Raw genomic sequence first — 17462 nt, 5'->3', positions numbered from 1 at the left:
AGATTAACTAGTGAGAGAATAGGGCCCCTTAAAGATCAGGAAGGCTAGCTATGTGTGGAACCACACGAGATGGGAGGGATTAGAAACCAATATTTCTCCTCAGTATTTAATGTGGGGTGGGGGGTGGGGGGGGGTTAGAAAAGCCAGAGAATGATGAAATATATAGTGATATCTTGAAAAGTATCTATATTACAAGGAGTTGTAGGTCATTTTAAAATATATACAGGTGAGCAACTTCCTGGGACCTGATCAGTTGTATCCCAAAAGTATGTGGGAAGCTAGGAAAGAGATTGCTCAGCATTTTGCTGATATATTTGTATCATTGATTTCCACAGGTGACGTGTCAAAAGACTGGAGGGCTGCTAACATGGTGTCATTATTTAAGAAAGTAAGGAAAAAAACAGGTAACTATAGATCGGTGAGCCTGACGTCAATGGTGACTAAATTGTTGGAGGGGATTTGGAGGAAAAGGATCTCTATGCATTTGGAAAGACAAGGACTGAAGAGGGCTTTATTCATTGGCGATGACGTCTCACTGACTCGGTGGATTTTTTTGAGGAAGTGATGAAGATGATTGATGAAGATGATTGATGAAGGCAGGACAGTGGATGTTGTCTTCATGCAATTCAGTAAGAAATCCAAAATGTTCTACATGGTGGACTAGTTAACAAGGTTAGACTGCCTGGGATCCAGGGAGAGCTCGTCATTTAGATCCAAGGTTTTCTTGAATATTGGAGACAGGCCGTGACAGTGGATGTTTGTTCATTGAACTGCGATCAGTGGCGTGCCGCAAAGATCAATAGTGAGTCCACTGCCTTTTGTCACTTATACAAATCATTTGCACTTGGGTATATGAAGTATAGTCAGTAAGTTTGTAGATAATTCCAAATTGGTTGGTGTAGTCGACAGTGAAGATTGATCTCTCAGACTATAATGGGACCTTGATTAGGTGAGCCGAGGGGTGACAGATGGAGTTAAATTTAGATAAATGTGAGGTGGTGCATTTTGGCAAGACAATCAGGGCAAGACATGTAGGTAGGGTCCTGTCGAAAGTTGCCAATCAAAGTGAACTCTATTGAAATTATAGAACCCCTACAGTGAGGAAACAGGCTATTCGGCCCATCGAGGTCACCCATCTAAACAGTATCCTACTGGACAAACCCCTACCCTATCCCTTTGAGCCTGTATTTCCCATGGCTAATCCACCTTGCCCACACATCCCAGGGTACTTGGGGCAATTTAGCATGGCCAATCTACACTTGCCTGTATATCTTTGTACTGTGGCAGGAAAACGTAGCACCCGAAAGAAACACACGCAGACACGGGGAGAATGTGCAAACTCCACGCAGGCAGTCATTCAAGGATGGAATTAAACCCAGCTCGCTGCGCTCTGAAGCAGCAATGCTAGTCACTGAGCTACTGTGTCACCTTGTGGTGCTGGCTCTCCGTTCCTTGAAAGTGCCGTCACAGGTAGACAGCGCAGTGAAGAAGGCACTTGGTGATCTTCCCTTTATTGGTGCGTGCTTTGAGGCTATGCGTTTGCATGACATGTTGCACCTGTCCACGACATTGGTTTGGCCACTTTTGTAATATTGCCTTTAATTCTGGTCTTCCTGCTGTCAGAAAGGTGTTGTCAAACTTGAAAGGGTGCAGAAGAGATTTAAAAGAATGTTGCAGACGTTGGAGGGTTTGAGCTACAGAGAGAGTTTGAATATTTTCAAGTGCTGAGGCTGAGGGGTGACCTAACAGAAGATTATAAAATCATGAGGAGCAGAGATAAGGTTAACAGTCAATGTCTTTACCCCAGGAGAGGCGAGTGGAAAATTACAGGACAAAGATTTAAGGTGAGAGGGGAAAGATTTATAAAGGGAAATGAGGTACAACACTTTCAAAGAGATACTGCTGTGTTTATGGACTGAGCACCCGAAAGAGGTGGTGGAGGCAGGCACAGTTACATCATTTAAAAGGCATTTGAATGGGTACGTGCATGGTAAGTGTTTAGAGGCATATAGGCCAAGTGCTGGCAAGGGGGACGGGAATAATTTAGGATATTTGATCAGAATGGACGAATGGATCGAAGGGTCTTTTTCCGTGCTGTACATCACAGAGACTTTGCTGACACTTGAGTGTATAACACAGGAACAGGAAGAGGCTACTCAGGTTCTGAATTCTGTCAGTCAGCTTGTTTGAGCAATTACTGAGACTCAAATACAAAAATACATCATTCAGATGTTGATGGTGTTTTACAGAAACAGGAGAAAGGCTTTTAGTCAAGAGAAGCTGTAAAGAATGTAAAGAGGCCATTCAGTCCGTCAACTCCATCCACAGAAGCAGCAGGTGAGCACAGAGTTATTGGAGCCAGTTAATCAGGAGCAAGAGGAGGACATCGAATTTCACAAACTTGGGATCAGGAAGCATCACTCAGTTGCTCAAGAATGGGACACAGGAACAGGAGGCAGTCACTCAACTGCTCGAGACTGGGACACAGGGACAGGAGAGAGTCATTCAACTGCTCGAGACTGGGACACAGGGACAGGAGAGAGTCATTAAACTGCTCGAGACTGGGAAACAGGAACAGGAGGGAGTCACTCAACTGCTCGAGACTGGGACACAGGAACAGGAGGGAGTCATTCAACTGCTCGAGACTGTGGCACTGGAACAGGAGGGAGTCACTCAACTGCTCAAGATTGGGACACTGTAACAGGAGAGAGTCATTCAACTGCTCGAGACTGGGACACAGGAACAGGAGGAAGTCATTCAACTGCTCGAGACTGGGACACAGGTACAGGAGCGAGTTACTCAACTAGTCTAGACTGGGTCACAGGAACAGGAGGGAGTCATTCAACTGCTCGAGTCTGGGACACAGGAACAGGAGGGAGTCAGTCAACTGCTCGAGACTGGGACACAGGGACAGGAGGCAGTCATTCAACTGCTCGAGACTGGGTCACAGGAACAGGAGGGAATCATTCAACTGCTCGAGACTGTGTCATAGGAACTGGAGGGAGTCAGTCAACTGCTCGAGTCTGGGTCACAGGAACAGGAGGGAGTCATTCAACTGCTCGAGTCTGGGACACAGGAACAGGAGGGAGTCAGTCAACTGCTCGAGACTGGGACACAGGGACAGGAGGGAGTCAGTCAACTGCTAGAGACTGGGAAAGAGGAACAGGAGGCAGTCACTCAATTGCTCGAGACTGGGACACAGGAACAGGAGGCAGTCACTCAACCGCTCGAGTCTGGGACACAGGTACAGGAGGCAGTCATTCAACTGCTCGAGACAGGAACACAGGAACAGGAGGGAGTCACTCAACTGCTCGAGACTGGGACACAGGGACAGGAGCGAGTCATGTAACTGATCGAGACTGTGGCAAAGGAACAGGAGGCAGTCATTCCACTGCACGAAACTGAAACTCAGGTACAGGAGAGTGTCATTCAACTGCTCGAGACTGGGACACAGGTACAGGAGGGAGTCACTCAACTGCACGAGACTGGGACACAGGAACAGGAGGCAGTCACTCAGCTGCTCGAGACTGGGTCTCAGGAACAGGAGGTAGTCACTCAACTGCTCGAGACTGGGACCCAGGAACAGGAGGGAGTCACTCAACTGCTCGAGTCTGGATGACAGGAACATGAGGTAGTCACGCAACTGCTCGAGACTGGGACACAGGGACAGGAGGGAGTCATTCAACTGCTCGAGACTGGGTCACAGGAACAGGAGGGAGTCAGTCAACTGTTCGAGACTGGGTCACAGGAACAGGAGGGGGTCACTCAACTGCTCGAGATTGGGACACAGGAACAGGAGTGAGTCACTCTGCGGCTCGGGTTTGGGACACAGGAGCAGGAGGGAGTCACTCAACTACTCGAGACTGGGACACAGGGACAAGATGGAGTCATTCAACTGCTCGAGACTTGGACACAGGAACAGGAGGCAGTCACTCAACTGCTCGAGACTGGGGAACAGGAACAGGAGGGAGTCACTCAACTACTCGAGACTGGGACACAGGAACAGGAGGTAGTCACGCAACTGCTCGAGACTGGGACACAGGACCGGGAAGGTGCCACTCAACTGCTTGAGACTGGGCGACAGGAACAGGAGATCGTCATTCAACTGCTCGAGACTGGAACACAGGAACAGGAGGGAGTCATTCAACTGCTCGAGTCTGGGACACAGGAACAGGAGGGAGTTACTCAACTGCTCGAGACTGGGACACAGGGACAGGAGGGAGTCAGTCAACTGCTCGAACTGGGACACAGGAACAGGAGGCAGTCACTTAACTGCTCGAGACTGGGAAGCAGGAACAGGAGTGAGTCAGTCAACTGCTCGAGACTGGGACCCAGGAACAGGAGGGAGTCACTCAACCGCTCGAGACTGGGACACAGGAACAGGAGGCAGTCATTCAATTGCTCGAGACTGGGACACAGGAAGAGGAGGGAGTCATTCAACTGCTCGAGACTGTGGCACAGGAACAGGAGGGAGTCACTCAACTGCTCGAGACTGGGATACAGGAACAGGAGGGAGTCATTAAACTGCTCAAGACTGGTTCACAGGAACAAGAGGGAGTCAGTCAACTGCTCGAGACTGGGACAAAGGAACAGGGGAGAGTCAGTCAACTGCTCGAGACTGGGACACAGGAACAAGAGGGGGTCACTCAACTGCTCGAGATTGGGACACAGGAACAGGAGTGAGTCATTTAACTGCTCTAGAATGGGACAACAGGACAGTGAGGGAGTCAGTTAACTGTTCGAGCCTGGGAAACAGGAACAGGAGGGGGTCACTCAACTGCTCGAGATTGGGACACAGGAACAGGAGTGAGTCACTCTGCGGCTCGGGTTTGGGACACAGGAGCAGGAGGGAGTCACTCAACTACTCGAGACTGGGACACAGGGACAAGATGGAGTCACTCAACTGCTCGAGACTGGGGAACAGGAACAGGAGGGAGTCACTCAACTACTCGTGATGGGGACACAGGAACAGGAGGCAGTCACGCAACTGCTCGAGACTGGGACACAGGACCGGGAAGGTGTCACTCAACTGCTTGAGACTGGGCGACAGGAACAGGAGGGAGTCAGTCAACTGCTCGAGACTGGGACATAGGGACAGGAGGGAGTCAGTCAACTGCTCAGACTGGGACACAGGAACATGAGGCAGTTACTGAACTGCTCCAGACTGGGACACAGGAACAGGAGGGACGTAACTCAACTGCTCGAGACTGGGACAACAGGACAGGAGTGAGTCATTCAACTACTCGAGACTGGGACACAGGGACAGAAAGCAGTCACACAACCGCTCGAGTTTGGGCCACAGGAACTCGAAGTCGTCATTCAACTGCTCGAGACAGGGACACAGGAATAGGAGGCAGTCACTTAACTGGTCGAGACTGGGACACAGGAACAGGAGGGAGTCAGTCAACTGCTCGACACTGGGACACAGGAACAGGAGGGAGTCAGTCAACTGCTCGAGTCTGGGACACAGGGACAGGACGGAGTTACTCAACTGCTCGAGACTGGGACACAGGAACAGGAGGCAGTCACTCAACTGCTCGAGACAGGGACACAGGAATAGGAGGCAGTCACTTAACTGGTCGAGACTGGGACACAGGAACAGGAGGGAGTCAGTCAACTGCTCGAGACTGGGACACAGGGACAGGACGGAGTTACTCAACTGCTCGAGACTGGGACACAGGAACAGGAGGCAGTCACTCAACTGCTCGAGACTGGGAAACAGGAACAGGAGGGAGTCAGTCAACTGCTCGACACTGGGACACAGGAACAGGAGGGAGTCAGTCAACTGCTCGAGTCTGGGTCACAGGAACATGAGGGATTCATTCAATTGCTCGAGACTGGGACACAGGAACTGGAGGGAATCATTCAACTGTTCGAGCATGGGACACAGGAACACGAGGGAATCACTTAACTGCTTGAGATAGAGAAACAGGAACTGGAGGCAGTCACTCAACTGCTCGAGACTGGGACACCGGAACCGGAGGGAGTTACTCAACTGCTCGATACTGGGAGACAGGAACAGGAGGGAGTCACTCAACTACTCGATACTGGGACACAGGAACAGGATGGAGTCACTCAATTGCTCGATACAGGGACACAGGAACAGGAGGGAGTCATTCAACTGCTCGAGGCTGGGACAACAGGACAGGAGTGAGTCAGTTAACTGCTCGACATTGGTAAACAGGAACAGGAGGGAGTCATTTAACTGCTCTAGACTGGGACAACAGGACAGGAGGGTGTCACTCAACCGCTCGATTAGGGGACACAGGAACAGGAGTGGGTCACTCTGCCACTCGAGTTTGGGCTACAGGAACAGGAAGTAGTCACTCAACAGCTCTAGACTGGGACAAAGGAGCAGGAGGGAGTCACTCAACTGCTCTAGACTGGCACACCAAAGCAGCAGGGAGTCACTCAACTGCTCGAGACTGGATCACAGGAACAGGAGTTAGTCATTCCACTGCACGAAACTGGAACACAGGAACAGGAGAGTCATTCACCTGCTCGAGAATGGGACACAGGAACAGGAGGCAGTCACTCAACTGCTCGAGACTGGGGAACAGGAACAGGAGGCAGTTACACAACTGCTCGAGATGTGGACACAGGAACAGGAGGTAGTCACGCAACTGCTCGAGACTGGGACACAGGAACCGGAAGGTGTCACTCAACTGCTTGAGACTGGGCGACAGGAACAGGAGATCGTCATTCAACTGCTCGAGACTGGAACACAGGAACAGGAGGGAGTCATTCAACTGCTCGAGTCTGGGACACAGGAACAGGAGGGAGTTACTCAACTGCTCGAGACTGGGACACAGGGACAGGAGGGAGTCAGTCAACTGCTCGAACTGGGACACAGGAACAGGAGGCAGTCACTCAACTGCTCGAGACTGGGAAACAGGAACAGGAGGCAGTTACACAACTGCTCGAGATGGGGACACAGGAACAGGAGGCAGTCAGTCAACTGCTCGAGACTGGGACATAGGGACAGGAGCGAATCACGCAACCGCTCGAGACTGGGACACAGGAACAGGAGGGAGTCACTCAACCGCTCGAGACTGGACAGGAACAGGAGGGAGTCACTCAATTGCTCGAGACTGGGACACAGGAACAGGAGGGAGTCACTCTATTGCTCGAGACTGGGACACAGGAACAGGAGGGAGTCACTCAATTGCTCGAGACTGGGTCACAGGAACAGGACGCAGTCATTCCACTGCATGAGACTGGAACACGACAGGTGGGAGTCATTCAACTGCTCGAGACTGGGACACAGGTACAGGAGCGAGTTACTCAACTAGTCTAGACTGGGTCACAGGAACAGGAGGGAATCAGTCAACTGCTCGAGTCTGGGTCACAGGAACAGGAGGGAGTCATTCAACTGCTCGAGTCTGGGACACAGGAACAGGAGGGAGTCAGTCAACTGCTCGAGACTGGGAAACAGGAACAGAAGGCAGTCACTCAATTGCTGGAGACTGGGACACAGGAACAGGAGGCAGTCACTCAAACGCTCGAGTCTGGTAAACAGATTCAGGAGATCGTCATTCAACTGCTCGAGACTGGGGAACAGGAACAGGAGGGAGTCACTCAACTGCTCGAGACTGGGACACAGGGACAGGAGGGAGTCAGTCAACTGCTCGAACTGGGACACAGGAACAGGAGGCAGTGACTCAACTGCTCGAGACTGGGAAGCAGGAACAGGAGTGAGTCAGTCAACTGCTCGAGACTGGGACACAGGAACAGGAGGGAGTCACTCAACCGCTCGAGACTGGGACACAGGAACAGGAGGCAGTCATTCAATTGCTCGAAACTGGGACACAGGAACTGGAGGGAATCATTCAACTGCTCGAGCCTGGGACACAGGAACACGAGGGAATCACTTAACTGCTTGAGATAGAGAAACAGGAACAGGAGGCAGTCACTCAACTGCTCGAGACTGGGACAGAGGAACCGGAGGGAGTTCCTCATCTGCTTGATACTGGGAGACAGGAACAGGAGGGTGTCACTCAACTACTCGATACTGGGACACAGGAACAGGAGGGAGTCAGTTAACTGCTCGACATTGGGAAACAAGAACAGGAGGGAGTCATTCAGCTGCTCGAGGCTGGGACAACAGGACAGGAGGGGGTCACTCCACTGCTCGATATTGGGACACAGGAACAGGAGTGAATCACTCTGCCACTCGTGTTTGGGCCACAGGAACAGGAAGTAGTCACTCAACAGCTCTAGACTGGGACACAGGAGCAGGAGGGAGTCACTCAACCGCTCGAGTCTGGGACACAGGTACAGGAGGCAGTCATTCAACTGCTCGATACAGGAACACAGGAACAGGAGGGAGTCACTCAACTGCTCGAGACTGGGACACAGGGACAGGAGCGAGTCATGTAACTGATCGAGACTGTGGCAAAGGAACAGGAGGCAGTCATTCCACTGCACGAAACTGAAACTCAGGTACAGGAGAGTGTCATTCAACTGCTCGAGACTGGGACACAGGTACAGGAGGGAGTCACTCAACTGCACGAGACTGGGACACAGGAACAGGAGGCAGTCACTCAGCTGCTCGAGACTGGGTCTCAGGAACAGGAGGTAGTCACTCAACTGCTCGAGACTGGGACCCAGGAACAGGAGGGAGTCACTCAACTGCTCGAGTCTGGATGACAGGAACATGAGGTAGTCACGCAACTGCTCGAGACTGGGACACAGGGACAGGAGGGAGTCATTCAACTGCTCGAGACTGGGTCACAGGAACAGGAGGGAGTCAGTCAACTGTTCGAGACTGGGTCACAGGAACAGGAGGGGGTCACTCAACTGCTCGAGATTGGGACACAGGAACAGGAGTGAGTCACTCTGCGGCTCGGGTTTGGGACACAGGAGCAGGAGGGAGTCACTCAACTACTCGAGACTGGGACACAGGGACAAGATGGAGTCATTCAACTGCTCGAGACTTGGACACAGGAACAGGAGGCAGTCACTCAACTGCTCGAGACTGGGGAACAGGAACAGGAGGGAGTCACTCAACTACTCGAGACTGGGACACAGGAACAGGAGGTAGTCACGCAACTGCTCGAGACTGGGACACAGGACCGGGAAGGTGCCACTCAACTGCTTGAGACTGGGCGACAGGAACAGGAGATCGTCATTCAACTGCTCGAGACTGGAACACAGGAACAGGAGGGAGTCATTCAACTGCTCGAGTCTGGGACACAGGAACAGGAGGGAGTTACTCAACTGCTCGAGACTGGGACACAGGGACAGGAGGGAGTCAGTCAACTGCTCGAACTGGGACACAGGAACAGGAGGCAGTCACTTAACTGCTCGAGACTGGGAAGCAGGAACAGGAGTGAGTCAGTCAACTGCTCGAGACTGGGACCCAGGAACAGGAGGGAGTCACTCAACCGCTCGAGACTGGGACACAGGAACAGGAGGCAGTCATTCAATTGCTCGAGACTGGGACACAGGAAGAGGAGGGAGTCATTCAACTGCTCGAGACTGTGGCACAGGAACAGGAGGGAGTCACTCAACTGCTCGAGACTGGGATACAGGAACAGGAGGGAGTCATTAAACTGCTCAAGACTGGTTCACAGGAACAAGAGGGAGTCAGTCAACTGCTCGAGACTGGGACAAAGGAACAGGGGAGAGTCAGTCAACTGCTCGAGACTGGGACACAGGAACAAGAGGGGGTCACTCAACTGCTCGAGATTGGGACACAGGAACAGGAGTGAGTCATTTAACTGCTCTAGAATGGGACAACAGGACAGTGAGGGAGTCAGTTAACTGTTCGAGCCTGGGAAACAGGAACAGGAGGGGGTCACTCAACTGCTCGAGATTGGGACACAGGAACAGGAGTGAGTCACTCTGCGGCTCGGGTTTGGGACACAGGAGCAGGAGGGAGTCACTCAACTACTCGAGACTGGGACACAGGGACAAGATGGAGTCACTCAACTGCTCGAGACTGGGGAACAGGAACAGGAGGGAGTCACTCAACTACTCGTGATGGGGACACAGGAACAGGAGGCAGTCACGCAACTGCTCGAGACTGGGACACAGGACCGGGAAGGTGTCACTCAACTGCTTGAGACTGGGCGACAGGAACAGGAGGGAGTCAGTCAACTGCTCGAGACTGGGACATAGGGACAGGAGGGAGTCAGTCAACTGCTCAGACTGGGACACAGGAACATGAGGCAGTTACTGAACTGCTCCAGACTGGGACACAGGAACAGGAGGGACGTAACTCAACTGCTCGAGACTGGGACAACAGGACAGGAGTGAGTCATTCAACTACTCGAGACTGGGACACAGGGACAGAAAGCAGTCACACAACCGCTCGAGTTTGGGCCACAGGAACTCGAAGTCGTCATTCAACTGCTCGAGACAGGGACACAGGAATAGGAGGCAGTCACTTAACTGGTCGAGACTGGGACACAGGAACAGGAGGGAGTCAGTCAACTGCTCGAGACTGGGACACAGGGACAGGACGGAGTTACTCAACTGCTCGAGACTGGGACACAGGAACAGGAGGCAGTCACTCAACTGCTCGAGACTGGGAAACAGGAACAGGAGGGAGTCAGTCAACTGCTCGACACTGGGACACAGGAACAGGAGGGAGTCAGTCAACTGCTCGAGTCTGGGTCACAGGAACATGAGGGATTCATTCAATTGCTCGAGACTGGGACACAGGAACTGGAGGGAATCATTCAACTGTTCGAGCATGGGACACAGGAACACGAGGGAATCACTTAACTGCTTGAGATAGAGAAACAGGAACTGGAGGCAGTCACTCAACTGCTCGAGACTGGGACACCGGAACCGGAGGGAGTTACTCAACTGCTCGATACTGGGAGACAGGAACAGGAGGGAGTCACTCAACTACTCGATACTGGGACACAGGAACAGGATGGAGTCACTCAATTGCTCGATACAGGGACACAGGAACAGGAGGGAGTCATTCAACTGCTCGAGGCTGGGACAACAGGACAGGAGTGAGTCAGTTAACTGCTCGACATTGGTAAACAGGAACAGGAGGGAGTCATTTAACTGCTCTAGACTGGGACAACAGGACAGGAGGGTGTCACTCAACCGCTCGATTAGGGGACACAGGAACAGGAGTGGGTCACTCTGCCACTCGAGTTTGGGCTACAGGAACAGGAAGTAGTCACTCAACAGCTCTAGACTGGGACAAAGGAGCAGGAGGGAGTCACTCAACTGCTCTAGACTGGCACACCAAAGCAGCAGGGAGTCACTCAACTGCTCGAGACTGGATCACAGGAACAGGAGTTAGTCATTCCACTGCACGAAACTGGAACACAGGAACAGGAGAGTCATTCACCTGCTCGAGAATGGGACACAGGAACAGGAGGCAGTCACTCAACTGCTCGAGACTGGGGAACAGGAACAGGAGGCAGTTACACAACTGCTCGAGATGTGGACACAGGAACAGGAGGTAGTCACGCAACTGCTCAGGACTGGGACACAGGAACCGGAAGGTGTCACTCAACTGCTTGAGACTGGGCGACAGGAACAGGAGATCGTCATTCAACTGCTCGAGACTGGAACACAGGAACAGGAGGGAGTCATTCAACTGCTCGAGTCTGGGACACAGGAACAGGAGGGAGTTACTCAACTGCTCGAGACTGGGACACAGGGACAGGAGGGAGTCAGTCAACTGCTCGAACTGGGACACAGGAACAGGAGGCAGTCACTCAACTGCTCGAGACTGGGAAACAGGAACAGGAGGCAGTTACACAACTGCTCGAGATGGGGACACAGGAACAGGAGGGAGTCACTCAACTGCTCGAGACTGGGAAACAGGAACAGGAGGCAGTTACACAACTGCTTGAGATGGGTGACAAAAACAGGAGGCAGTCAGTCAACTGCTCGAGACTGGGACATAGGGACAGGAGCGAGTCACGCAACCGCTCGAGACTGGGACACAGGAACAGGAGGGAGTCACTCAACCGCTCGAGACTGGACAGGAACAGGAGGGAGTCACTCAATTGCTCGAGACTGGGACACAGGAACAGGAGGGAGTCACTCTATTGCTCGAGACTGGGACACAGGAACAGGAGGGAGTCACTCAATTGCTCGAGACTGGGTCACAGGAACAGGACGCAGTCATTCCACTGCATGAGACTGGAACACGACAGGTGGGAGTCATTCAACTGCTCGAGACTGGGACACAGGTACAGGAGCGAGTTACTCAACTAGTCTAGACTGGGTCACAGGAACAGGAGGGAATCAGTCAACTGCTCGAGTCTGGGTCACAGGAACAGGAGGGAGTCATTCAACTGCTCGAGTCTGGGACACAGGAACAGGAGGGAGTCAGTCAACTGCTCGAGACTGGGAAACAGGAACAGAAGGCAGTCACTCAATTGCTGGAGACTGGGACACAGGAACAGGAGGCAGTCACTCAAACGCTCGAGTCTGGTAAACAGGTTCAGGAGATCGTCATTCAACTGCTCGAGACTGGAACACAGGAACAGGAGGGAGTCATTCAACTGCTCGAGACTGGGACACAGGGACAGGAGGGAGTCAGTCAACTGCTCGAACTGGGACACAGGAACAGGAGGCAGTGACTCAACTGCTCGAGACTGGGAAGCAGGAACAGGAGTGAGTCAGTCAACTGCTCGAGACTGGGACACAGGAACAGGAGGGAGTCACTCAACCGCTCGAGACTGGGACACAGGAACAGGAGGCAGTCATTCAATTGCTCGAAACTGGGACACAGGAACTGGAGGGAATCATTCAACTGCTCGAGCCTGGGACACAGGAACACGAGGGAATCACTTAACTGCTTGAGATAGAGAAACAGGAACAGGAGGCAGTCACTCAACTGCTCGAGACTGGGACAGAGGAACCGGAGGGAGTTCCTCATCTGCTTGATACTGGGAGACAGGAACAGGAGGGTGTCACTCAACTACTCGATACTGGGACACAGGAACAGGAGGGAGTCAGTTAACTGCTCGACATTGGGAAACAAGAACAGGAGGGAGTCATTCAGCTGCTCGAGGCTGGGACAACAGGACAGGAGGGGGTCACTCCACTGCTCGATATTGGGACACAGGAACAGGAGTGAATCACTCTGCCACTCGAGTTTGGGCCACAGGAACAGGAAGTAGTCACTCAACAGCTCTAGACTGGGACACAGGAGCAGGAGGGAGTCACTCAACTGCTCTAGACTGGCACACCAAAGCAGCAGGGAGTCACTCAACTGCTCGAGACTGGATGACAGGAACATGAGGTAGTCACGCAACTGCTCGAGACTGGGACACAGGGACAGGAGGGAGTCATTCAACTGCTCGAGACTGGGTCACAGGAACAGGAGGGAGTCAGTCAACTGTTCGAGACTGGGTCACAGGAACAGGAGGGGGTCACTCAACTGCTCGAGATTGGGACACAGGAACAGGAGTGAGTCACTCTGCGGCTCGGGTTTGGGACACAGGAGCAGGAGGGAGTCACTCAACTACTCGAGACTGGGACCCAGGAACAGGAGGGAGTCACTCAACTGCTCGAGTCTGGATGACAGGAACATGAGGTAGTCACGCAACTGCTCGAGACTGGGACACAGGGACAGGAGGGAGTCATTCAACTGCTCGAGACTGGGTCACAGGAACAGGAGGGAGTCAGTCAACTGTTCGAGACTGGGTCACAGGAACAGGAGGGGGTCACTCAACTGCTCGAGATTGGGACACAGGAACAGGAGTGAGTCACTCTGCGGCTCGGGTTTGGGACACAGGAGCAGGAGGGAGTCACTCAACTACTCGAGACTGGGACACAGGGACAAGATGGAGTCATTCAACTGCTCGAGACTTGGACACAGGAACAGGAGGCAGTCACTCAACTGCTCGAGACTGGGGAACAGGAACAGGAGGGAGTCACTCAACTACTCGAGACTGGGACACAGGAACAGGAGGTAGTCACGCAACTGCTCGAGACTGGGACACAGGACCGGGAAGGTGCCACTCAACTGCTTGAGACTGGGCGACAGGAACAGGAGATTGTCATTCAACTGCTCGAGACTGGAACACAGTAACAGGAGGGAGTCATTCAACTGCTCGAGTCTGGGACACAGGAACAGGAGGGAGTTACTCAACTGCTCGAGACTGGGACACAGGGACAGGAGGGAGTCAGTCAACTGCTCGAACTGGGACACAGGAACAGGAGGCAGTCACTTAACTGCTCGAGACTGGGAAGCAGGAACAGGAGTGAGTCAGTCAACTGCTCGAGACTGGGACCCAGGAACAGGAGGGAGTCACTCAACCGCTCGAGACTGGGACACAGGAACAGGAGGCAGTCATTCAATTGCTCGAGACTGGGACACAGGAAGAGGAGGGAGTCATTCAACTGCTCGAGACTGTGGCACAGGAACAGGAGGGAGTCACTCAACTGCTCGAGACTGGGATACAGGAACAGGAGGGAGTCATTAAACTGCTCAAGACTGGTTCACAGGAACAAGAGGGAGTCAGTCAACTGCTCGAGACTGGGACAAAGGAACAGGGGAGAGTCAGTCAACTGCTCGAGACTGGGACACAGGAACAAGAGGGGGTCACTCAACTGCTCGAGATTGGGACACAGGAACAGGAGTGAGTCATTTAACTGCTCTAGACTGGGACAACAGGACAGTGAGGGAGTCAGTTAACTGTTCGAGCCTGGGAAACAGGAACATGAGGGGGTCACTCAACTGCTCGAGATTGGGACACAGGAACAGGAGTGAGTCACTCTGCGGCTCGGGTTTGGGACACAGGAGCAGGAGGGAGTCACTCAACTACTCGAGACTGGGACACAGGGACAAGATGGAGTCACTCAACTGCTCGAGACTGGGGAACAGGAACAGGAGGCAGTCACTCAACTACTCGTGATGGGGACACAGGAACAGGAGGCAGTCACGCAACTGCTCGAGACTGGGACACAGGACCGGGAAGGTGTCACTCAACTGCTTGAGACTGGGCGACAGGAACAGGAGGGAGTCAGTCAACTGCTCGAGACTGGGACATAGGGACAGGAGGGAGTCAGTCAACTGCTCAGACTGGGACACAGGAACATGAGGCAGTTACTGAACTGCTCCAGACTGGGACACAGGAACAGGAGGGACGTAACTCAACTGCTCGAGACTGGGACAACAGGACAGGAGTGAGTCATTCAACTACTCGAGACTGGGACACAGGGACAGAAAGCAGTCACACAACCGCTCGAGTTTGGGCCACAGGAACTCGAAGTCGTCATTCAACTGCTCGAGACAGGGACACAGGAATAGGAGGCAGTCACTTAACTGGTCGAGACTGGGACACAGGAACAGGAGGGAGTCAGTCAACTGCTCGAGACTGGGACACAGGGACAGGACGGAGTTACTCAACTGCTCGAGACTGGGACACAGGAACAGGAGGCAGTCACTCAACTGCTCGAGACTGGGAAACAGGAACAGGAGGGAGTCAGTCAACTGCTCGACACTGGGACACAGGAACAGGAGGGAGTCAGTCAACTGCTCGAGTCTGGGTCACAGGAACATGAGGGATTCATTCATTTGCTCGAGACTGGGACACAGGAACTGGAGGGAATCATTCAACTGTTCGAGCATGGGACACAGGAACACGAGGGAATCACTTAACTGCTTGAGATAGAGAAACAGGAACTGGAGGCAGTCACTCAACTGCTCGAGACTGGGACACCGGAACCGGAGGGAGTTACTCAACTGCTCGATACTGGGAGACAGGAACAGGAGGGAGTCACTCAACTACTCGATACTGGGACACAGGAACAGGATGGAGTCACTCAATTGCTCGATACAGGGACACAGGAACAGGAGGGAGTCATTCAACTGCTCGAGGCTGGGACAACAGGACAGGAGTGAGTCAGTTAACTGCTCGACATTGGTAAACAGGAACAGGAGGGAGTCATTTAACTGCTCTAGACTGGGACAACAGGACAGGAGGGTGTCACTCAACCGCTCGATTAGGGGACACAGGAACAGGAGTGGGTCACTCTGCCACTCGAGTTTGGGCTACAGGAACAGGAAGTAGTCACTCAACAGCTCTAGACTGGGACAAAGGAGCAGGAGGGAGTCACTCAACTGCTCTAGACTGGCACACCAAAGCAGCAGGGAGTCACTCAACTGCTCGAGACTGGATCACAGGAACAGGAGTTAGTCATTCCACTGCACGAAACTGGAACACAGGAACAGGAGAGTCATTCACCTGCTCGAGAATGGGACACAGGAACAGGAGGCAGTCACTCAACTGCTCGAGACTGGGGAACAGGAACAGGAGGCAGTTACACAACTGCTCGAGATGTGGACACAGGAACAGGAGGTAGTCACGCAACTGCTCGAGACTGGGACACAGGAACCGGAAGGTGTCACTCAACTGCTTGAGACTGGGCGACAGGAACAGGAGATCGTCATTCAACTGCTCGAGACTGGAACACAGGAACAGGAGGGAGTCATTCAACTGCTCGAGTCTGGGACACAGGAACAGGAGGGAGTTACTCAACTGCTCGAGACTGGGACACAGGGACAGGAGGGAGTCAGTCAACTGCTCGAACTGGGACACAGGAACAGGAGGCAGTCACTCAACTGCTCGAGACTGGGAAACAGGAACAGGAGGCAGTTACACAACTGCTCGAGATGGGGACACAGGAACAGGAGAGAGTCACTCAACTGCTCGAGACTGGGAAACAGGAACAGGAGGCAGTTACACAACTGCTTGAGATGGGTGACAAAAACAGGAGGCAGTCAGTCAACTGCTCGAGACTGGGACATAGGGACAGGAGCGAGTCACGCAACCGCTCGAGACTGGGACACAGGAACAGGAGGGAGTCACTCAACCGCTCGAGACTGGACAGGAACAGGAGGGAGTCACTCTATTGCTCGAGACTGGGACACAGGAACAGGAGGGAGTCACTCAATTGCTCGAGACTGGGTCACAGGAACAGGACGCAGTCATTCCACTGCATGAGACTGGAACACGACAGGTGGGAGTCATTCAACTGCTCGAGACTGGGACACAGGCACAGGAGCGAGTTACTCAACTAGTCTAGACTGGGTCACAGGAACAGGAGGGAATCAGTCAACTGCTCGAGTCTGGGTCACAGGAACAGGAGGGAGTCATTCAACTGCTCGAGTCTGGGACACAGGAACAGGAGGGAGTCAGTCAACTGCTCGAGACTGGGAAACAGGAACAGAAGGCAGTCACTCAATTGCTGGAGACTGGGAGACAGGAACAGGAGGCAGTCACTCAAACGCTCGAGTCTGGTAAACAGGTTCAGGAGATCGTCATTCAACTGCTCGAGACTGGAACACAGGAACAGGAGGGAGTTATTCAACTGCTCGAGACTGGGACAAAGGGACAGGAGGGAGTCAGTCAACTGCTCGAACTGGGACACAGGAACAGGAGGCAGTGACTCAACTGCTCGAGACTGGGAAGCAGGAACAGGAGTGAGTCAGTCAACTGCTCGAGACTGGGACACAGGAACAGGAGGGA

This window comes from Chiloscyllium plagiosum, unplaced genomic scaffold (genome assembly GCF_037043375.1).
Source record: "Chiloscyllium plagiosum isolate Xiang-an unplaced genomic scaffold, Cpla_swu_hap1 HiC_scaffold_21, whole genome shotgun sequence".
Classification (NCBI taxonomy): Eukaryota; Metazoa; Chordata; class Chondrichthyes; order Orectolobiformes; family Hemiscylliidae; genus Chiloscyllium; species Chiloscyllium plagiosum.
This window is presented reverse-complemented; position numbering follows the sequence as displayed.